An 8,883-nucleotide genomic window follows, 5' to 3' on the forward strand; every position below is an offset into this window, starting at 1 on the left:
AGAGCAGGGGGCTGGGTCTCTGACATGGTCCTGGGGGAGCACAAGGCCCAGATCTGACACTCTCCAGTCCTTGGATCAGATCCTAGGATTTCAGGAGGCCTGGGACATTCCGGGGCTTCCCCACAAGGCTCCATGGTCTAAGGTCTTAGTGGTCACCCTGGCCTATGCTGAGTGACCATGATACCCTACTATTGAAAGACACCTAGCCTAAGAGCTTCTCTGGGCAAAGAAAGGCTTTTGGGACTTGTGATGCCTGCCCTAAAACCCCTCTGCCATTTGAGTCTCGTGTCAGTAGTTCCAGTCATAACATCTTTTCTGATAAGTGTTTTCTTTGGTGTCCAGTGATACGAACTCTGGTTAACTCTTCTGTGTAAGAGCTTTGGAAATATAGGGTACAGACTTGGCTTGTACAGCAGTCACTGGACAAGTCCAAGTACAGCATTGGACTTGGCTTCAGAAAAGTTGGGTTGCTGGGTGGTCTGATTTCACTCCTCATTAGCTGTATGACATTGGGCAAGGTACACTTCTCCAGACTTCTGTTTCCTTGACTGGAAAATGGCAAGAAAAAGACTGTACTCATAGTTCTGTTGTCAGTGACAAATGGGAAGATGTTTTATGTAGCTTTAGAGTGCTCTTTGTAAGAGTATATTGCCTTCTTCATTCAGCGATGTGGGCTGGTGGCAAATGTTTGCTTGGACTTCATTGGCTCCCCTATGACCCCCTTTCTCTAGCCCATGGAAATCTCTTTTCTCTCATAGAGCCTCTGGAAGGACACAGGGAGCTTGGGAACTCCCGCTCTATTTAGGCCCTTCTGTGCCCACCATTGTTTGATCTCCTGAAACTCACTTTGTTTTCCAGAAGAATGAAAGTGAAGAGGTCTGAGAGCAAGGCATCATACTTTTGATTGATCTGACAGGTTTTTGCTGAATGTCCTTCAGCAGATTATATCTAGTCTGTCTTTACCTCAATTTCTTGATCTGTAGAATGGATACACAAGTACCCATAAGCAGGTCCTGAGAAATGACTTAGTGAGAGCTCAGAGACGAAAACTGTAATGATTTCAATGCTGTGGTCATCATCCAGTTCTGGCATATTTTCTGATCAGAACCTAAAGTATGGTGATTTTTCCAATCTATTCTGCACAGCCTCCAACATTTAGTACTGAAACAAGCTTTCCCATTTAACAATAATTGATAGAACAGAAAGGAATTAGACTAAATCTAAAAAAAAAAAAAAATCGGGATCTGGGTAAAGAACTGGAAAGATACCCTCTTGCTGTAATTTTCCAGGATGCCCTGGATAGCCCCCAGAAGTTGTCAGTATGGAAAGAGCTTGGGAACATTTTACAAGCTGGTGAAACATTGTTGAGGAGGGTGGTGGTGGTGATAGAGTCTTTGGAATTTATCTGCATGGATGACGTCACCTTCTCAGCACAAGGAGCCAAACTGTCTCAATGTCTGTGGCTCCTTTCTGGAACTGCTTCCCAGTTGTTAATCCCAAGTGACCCTTAAGGCCACTCACCTGTCAGAAATTGCTGGTCTGCAGTGAGAAGTGGCTCTCTCAGGGTCCCTGAGGTTGGCAAGGACACTTTCCCTTCCATCTGAAATGGAAGGGAAATTAACGGCTTCTCTGGGCTGGAGGCCCTCTCCCCCGCAGACCCATGTCTGGGCGGTCCACGCCTCATATTTTAAATCTTTGCCTCCACAAGTTGTAACAACTGTCACCCTCGCCAGCTAGATGCCATCCACAGGCACTCAGCACTCTTTTCTACCCCAGCTTGGAGGATTAGAATGTGGCTTCCAACAATAGGCTGAGCGGAACCCTGCTCTCAGGCTGAGTCCCTAACTTTGTTACGGTTGACAGTGTCACTTCATCTTTCCTAAGCTTTAGTGATTACAAAATGGTCTTTTCATCTGGCCATTGGGGAGGATATGACAATGGATCCAGGAAACCAAGGGGGCAAGGAAGGAAGAAACAAATGAACATTTACTGAACCCCTACTCTGCGCCAGGCACTCTGCTTAAATATTTTAATGTACATAATCACATTTAGCTCTCAAAGAACTCCCCAGGCTAGCACATTACAGATGTTACAGATCTGGAAACTAAGGTTTGGAGAGCTAAAATAAAATGAAGGACTCTATGGCTTTTTCTTGATTCTCTCAGAGGCTGGCTTCTCAATAGAGGTGATGTCATCTTGTACAGGAATATGAAAACAATGACCCCAGTGTCACAGCACCAGGACTCCCTGGGACTCCATTTGATAGATCCCATCCCTTCAGGTTGATGAAGCACCCCAACAGAAAAACCCAACAGGGATTTTATAGGCAAACCAATCTCTCCTTTTCCAACAGGAAAGCTGGTGCAACCAAACCCGGCCATTCCTTCCCTCTAGGACAAGGTGACCCTTCAGATCAGCTGCTCTCAAGATGGCTCTGCAGAGCCCCGGTGCTGGCTGCCAGCGGTGATCCAAAATCTCTCTGCTGCCCAGACCAGCCTTTGGAAAGAGACGGCACTGTCCAGCTGGCAAGCCGAGGGGGTGACTCATCTGGCCATGGGAGCCTGAGCATCAGCACGCCCTGCTGCTGGCCGCTGTCTTTGCCATGACCACGGCGGAGGCTGTGACCCTGGGCACTGCCAGCCACCCAGCCCTGAGACGGAGCCACCTGGAGGTAGAGAGCTCAGCTGCCATGCCCCCTGCATTCCCCGCCCTCCTTGCTTGCCTGCAGCTTGATCCCCCAGGACTTAGGGTGTGGAAAGCAATTTCTGTCTCCAGATGCCCCGTGACTGAGCTGAGTTGGGAAGGATCTGTGGGCCCCCTTCAGTCAGAGACAGCAAAGATGTTTATCCCCCAGAGTTAGGAGTCCCCTGGGTGTGAAGTGGGGGAGCAGCAGGAGAGGTCTGTCACTTTCTGACCTGGCGCTGACCTTCACTCCAGCGGCCACCACTCCCCTGCCATTTGCTTCTGCAGTCAGAGAGTGGGACAGATGACGCCATGGCACTTTTTAAAGTGCTGAAGTGAAGTTTTGACAAATTCCAAAGAACATCAAAGTGCAGAACAACAGCCAATACATCATAGTCTGTCAGCAGGGCCCCCGCCCCTGATTATCACATTAAATCAGCAATGGGCACATTTCAACCCAAGCTCAACAGACGCCTACTGGAACTGAGTTTCTCCTTCCAGACTTAAACAAATATGGCAATGGTTCTATTTAAAAATCTGTGCTCTCTATTCTACATTCAGCAGCTGAGCCCTTCATCACACACACACACACACACACACACTTACTGAGAAGAAGAAGCATGTTGCTAAAGAACCCCCAGATAATTGGGATAAGTAGTCCAGAGGAATAGTAGAATACAGAGCTGGGTTCTAACCCTAGCTCTGACACTTAATAGCTTGAAACTTTTAGCCAGTTAGTTAACATCTCTTGGCCTCGGTTTCCTCGGGGTGAAATAAGTCAATGACACCTCTATTTTCCAAGGTTGTGAGCACAGTCAGTACTGCAGTTCAACAATCATTCTCACCTGGGAATCGCGGACACTGCTTGCTGGTCATGATGTTTTGTATTCACTTTTTGATGTGTTGATTATTTGTAACTTTGGGATGTAAGAAAGAGAAGATGTTCTTTTCCACTAAAGATTGGTTTAGAAGCATTCGTGAGTGAAGGGAGCGTAGGCCACTCAGGGTTGGAGTTGCCGGTTGTGAAGGAAATACTTGCTGGGTTGGTATTTCCCTGGGTAAATTCTCACCGGGGGTGGGAGCGGAAGGTAACTTCAGAAAGAGCTTGTGTTGATCTTTAGAACCATTTCCCCGAAACTCTGGAGCATCCAAAGAAAGCAGAGTTACCTGCCAGAATGTCCCAGAAAGAACAACAGGCGTGTGAATTCTATGCCACATGAGCAGGCATAAGAAATGTCACATTTCTTTTATTACTTTAAATTAAATTTGATATGCTATTGTAGCCATCCTGCCAGGATGGGGGAAAGTCAGACTCAGGCCTTCCTGGAACACCCTCTTCCTCCCAGTTTCTGTGAACATCCACCCAGAGCATTCAGGTGGAGCCTCCTGGTCTCCTGTCCATATGGATGACCACTCTTGTGTTCATTTGTCAGGCCCTTATCAACCTTGGAGGCTGGAGGCTTCACCATCTCTTGGGAGAACTTTGCCATGGCTCTGTTTTCTCCCTGAGGCTTCCCACTCCAGTCCCTGGAGGAGGCATCAGGATTCTTTCCAGATTTCCTTCACTAATAGCACTGCCTCCCTTTCCATCTTCTAGAGAAGACAACCAGTAAGCTCCCTGCAGAGAGCCTTTAGGAACTCAATGATGGCTTCTGCTTTCTGGGGCTAAGGAGAAGGTAGCTTATTAGGTTAACTAGAATTAACCAACTGTGTTACTGAGTTGGGGAAGGAGATAGGATTGGAGAATTGAGGGACTTAATGAGGAAAATGCAGGAGAGAGATTTAGAGAATCACATGTGAAACTGGATAAGATTCTGGTTCTTCTGAAATACCTGTTGCTTCCCTTCCTCCCACTTCTCCCCGTGCAGAGTAACCAGTGTAGGGAGGAGGCCTGGAAGGGCAGCAACAGAAGAGAGCTGCTTTGTGAAGCTCCAGAAGCAACAGGAGGTACTGTCTGCTGATGATAGGGCATCGATCTCTTTGTACACTGAGAAGGTGCTTGCTGGGGGATGATCTGATGTGGCTGTTGCAACCACTTTGCAAGGTACACAGGGCAGTCATTAGTCCCACTTTCCAGATAAGAAAACTGAAATTTAGATGGTTTAAAAGACTTGTCCAAGTTTACAGAGCTGAGTGGCTCAACAGAACAACTTATCTTGGCAGTTTCTTCAAGATCCCCCAGGTTCTTTAGCTCATGGTGTTTCTAGACTTCAGCTGCACCATCCATCCATGACTTGGGATGTTTGCCTTTTGCCAGTGGTCTGGCATTCTGGAAACCTGCCGACAGATTTTTGTCTAACTCTTGCCCTTACGCTATTCTTTGCTACTTTCAGGAAGTCAGGCTAGGAGTAGAATACATTTCTTATGAGAGAATACACTTTGGACTTTGATTCATATCTGGTGGTTCCCAAAGCCTTAGGTTATGGCAAGTTTAAGAGCATGGTGCTAATTCTATGAGCATTCAATAGGACTCCCTTCGTGAAGGGAGTAATTTTATAAAACTATTAATTCAAATTTCAAAGAAGAATGGCAGGAAATGTATTTCTGACTATTTAGAAGTGACTCACTATGGGACTATTTGAAAACTATATATTATTTTTATCAGTACATAGAATTGCCTATAGTCAATGTTATCTCGTCACATCCAGGGATTCTAAGATCCGCTTACCCACTTCCCTCAAAACAACTGACAGCAAATCTGGGGAAGAGAGGGCCCACCAGTCTCAAGGCTAAACCTCCCCCACACCCACTACAAACTGATAACGCCACACCCTCCTGCAAAACAACAGAGGGCAGATAAGATGGAAAATTTCATTCCAGTTCCCAATGATTTCTGCAGCCAGTGAGATATCAGGATCGGAAGAGGTTCCATAACCAGAAAATCTTGGCTGGAGTTTCAGTGTTTGGAAGCAAAAAAGGAAAATTAAGGAGAGCCTGAGATAGCTTTTCTTGGGGGGCTTTGTTAGGATAGGGGCTTTTGAATATTGAAATTGAAACAAAGAATGGCCAAGAGTTTGTACTCTTTAGTCCTTTCCCAAGTTAACATCAGACTGTACAAAGTATTTTTTATAGAAAGTATCTAACCCGCTTTCATTTGTTTCTTGAAGTATTTGGCCTCACCTATGGGAAGTAGGAAATTTCGATGCTAGCTGTGTCAGCCAGGCTCTTTGAAACACAGGTATTCAGTGTTCAAGGCACTCTGGTCTCTAAATAGTCAAGAATAGATATTGACCACCTTGGAGCAGGCTTTAAGTTGGAGAGTGATGGGCCAGCCCATGCAGCTTTCTGGGTGTGCTCCATCTGGGGGGAGGTGATCCAGATCCTTCTCTCTCCAACAGTCCCTGGGTTTGACACTTCTTGAGAGTGCCAAATTGGCTCCCTTGTGTGCCACAACTTTGGAATGCAGCTCTTCCTGTTAGGAAGACAATGATCTTTATGGGAAGGCTAGGACTTGCAAGGAAGAAAGATTTGAGCAGCAAAGAGGAGGCAGGCACTGCTGGTAAGGGAAAGACAGGCAGATAATCCTGGTAGGGGTGCAGGTGGGAGTGGGTGTCCTTGAGGGCTGAATAATGTCTGCCTGAAGCAGAATAGGGAGGGGAGGGGGTGGACTGAGGAGGTTAGAAAGGTAGTCCGGGGGTGAGGGGCAGCCCAGCTTTAGAAATCCGGGACATAGCCTACTGATCTTTGCCATTCAGAGTGTGGTCCTAGGATCAGCAACACCCATCTGAGACTTGTTAGAAATGCAGAATCCCAGGGCCCACCTCAAACCTATGCATCATAATCTACATTTGAACATGAACCCCAAAAGATTTGTATCTTTTTTAAAAATTTATCTATTTTTGGTTGCACTTGGTCTTCATTGCTACGTGCAGGCTTTCTCTAAATGCAGCGAGCAGCGGCTGCTTTTCCTTGCAGTGCATGGGCTTCTCATTTTGATGGCTTCTTTTATTACGAAGCACAGGCTCCAGGCACACAGGCTCAGCAGTTGCAATACGTGGGCTCAGTAGTTGTGGCTTGTGGGCTTAGCTGCTCCGTGGCATGTGGAATCCTCCCAGACCAGGGATCGAATCCCTGCACTGGCAGGTGGATTCCTACCCACTGCACCTCCAGGAAAGGCCAAATTTGTATCTTTATTCAAGGCTAGAAGATACTGTTGTAGCCACGCGTTCCGGGAAACTCACTCAGGAGGACAATGCAGATAGTGGAGTGCAGTTTATTACACCGCGGGGCCCAAGGCAGAGTCTCCTCTTAGCCAAGGACCCTGACCAGGTTTTCTGAAAACCTTATATACCCTAAGTGTACATGCCCAAACCCACCTCCCCAAATTTCCTGAAACTAGACTGAACAAAGGAAAAGAAAGATACAAAGTTAACCCATGATTCATATGCCTTAAGCCTAGGTAGTTAACAGTGGACAATTATCAATAGGCCTGTGGTCATATCCCAATAAGCATAATAGAATTCATGATTCTATTCGGTTACACAGATAATTAGGGTATTCTTTTAGGCAACAGAAAGTCTAGGTACGAGCCCTGGGGCTCTTCCATCCAGGGGCTCTGGTTTTCCAGTTGGTATGTCGTTTCCATAGATACTGGGCATATAGCTCAAAGTCCACAGTCCGGCCCAAGATGGAGTCCTGCTTTCAAGATGGAGCCTGTTCTGTTTCCTCCTTCAATACAAATTTATATCTTTGTTTTAGGCTAAGAAGAAGCAAGGAAGATTTTGCAGCTTAGGATGGAAAATGTGTTTTGGAATAAGCCTGTCAACCACATGTTGATACTTTCCATGAGCACTTGCCGTCTACCTCTACACAGATTAGATCACGTGCTGCTGCAGCTGCTGACCTTCAACACTCCCTGAAGGAGCTCACCTTCATGGTGACGGCTATTCCTCGTGACTAGCAGAGGTCACAAGACTAGAAGAAAACTTTTGGAAAAATATGTGCTTGATTGCATGTATTCCCTGATTTACCGAAATCACATAGACCCAAACCTCCCCCCTGCCTCTTTGAGCAGTTTCTGAGTTACCTGAGATGCTGTCTCCCAGGTTGCAGTCCTCGTTTCCCCCCAAATAAAGCTTAATTCACAACTCTCACGTTGTGCATCTTTTTTAGTTGTCAGCCTGCCGAAATGGTTAAAGAACACCCACCAAGGAGTCCGTGGCCGTAATTCAGTTGTGGCAGAGAGGACAGAGACAAGGAGAAGAGTCCAAGATGGGTGTTTTGACCAGAAAAACAACACCCCCGAGACAGACCTCCATCGCCTGATCTATCCATCACGTGGTGGGCAGCCCAGACATTGTACAACGTTAGGTAGGAGATGTGTGCTCCAGAAGTGGCCATCCCCCGGATCTGTGCTTTTGAAGTCAGATTTCATCGCCGTGGCTGATCATATGCCCAACCCCAGGGAGCTGGCTGGTGCCCTGCAGCCACACAAACACGAAGCTGGTGGAGCCAGAGCTGCTGTGAAAGCCATTTCGGAAGTTTCCTGTGGCTGCAACAAATTGTTGGGGTCTGCCCCACAACACCGCTGTGACCTGCTTACCTCAATTTCAGGGCAGCCAGCTCCTGAAACTGGAGATTCCCAGAGCCCCTTGGTTTCTGCTTCCCCGGGGGGTGAGGAGGACTGCCTGTAACACCTCCCCTCTCTGTCCAAGCATGCAAGCCCTGCCCAATGGGCTGGACAGACTGGGTTTCCTGTGCCTCTGACCCCAGGGGGGAGGTGATTATTGCTTCCATAGAGATGGCTGAGAATAAGCGAGGCAGTGATGTGGGTCTGGGACCCAGTTAGGCCTGCATCTGCAGGCAGAAAGAGAGGCTGGGTGACATGGAGAGAGCTCAACTGGAAGATTCCAAGCCTCTCAGTTTTGAAAGGAAAGGGCATGGACTTAGTTGTCAGTTTGTTCCTGCCTTTTAAAATTGTTGCTTTGTGACTTTGGCCAGTTAACATGTTGTAGCCACACGTTCTGGGAAACAAACTCACTCAGAAGGACAATGCAGATAGTGGAGTGCAGTTTATTACACCGGCTGGCCCAAGGCAGAGTCTCCTCTTAGCCAAGGACCCTGACCAGGTTTTCTGAAAACCTTATATACCCTAAGTGTACATGCCCAAACCCACCTCCCCAAATTTCCTGAAACTAGACTGAACAAAGGAAAAGAAAGATACAAAGTTAACCCGTGATTCATATGCCTTAAGCCTAGGTA

The 8,883-nt window shown here is 47.0% G+C and overlaps 1 long non-coding RNA gene across 1 annotated transcript; it reads left to right on the forward strand.

Annotated features, from left to right (window-relative positions):
• The first annotated feature begins 4,527 nt into the window (after positions 1–4,527).
• LOC147374205 (uncharacterized) lies at positions 4,528–7,775 on the forward strand. Its single transcript, XR_015162528.1, has 2 exons — positions 4,528–4,629; positions 7,381–7,775. It is a non-coding gene; the product is annotated as an uncharacterized LOC147374205 (long non-coding RNA).
• The last annotated feature ends 1,108 nt before the right edge of the window (positions 7,776–8,883 follow it).

Source organism: Bos grunniens, chromosome 4 (assembly GCF_055505025.1).
Source record: "Bos grunniens cultivar Pamir isolate PY7600 chromosome 4, Bosgru_T2T1.0, whole genome shotgun sequence".
NCBI lineage: Eukaryota > Metazoa > Chordata > Mammalia > Artiodactyla > Bovidae > Bos > Bos grunniens.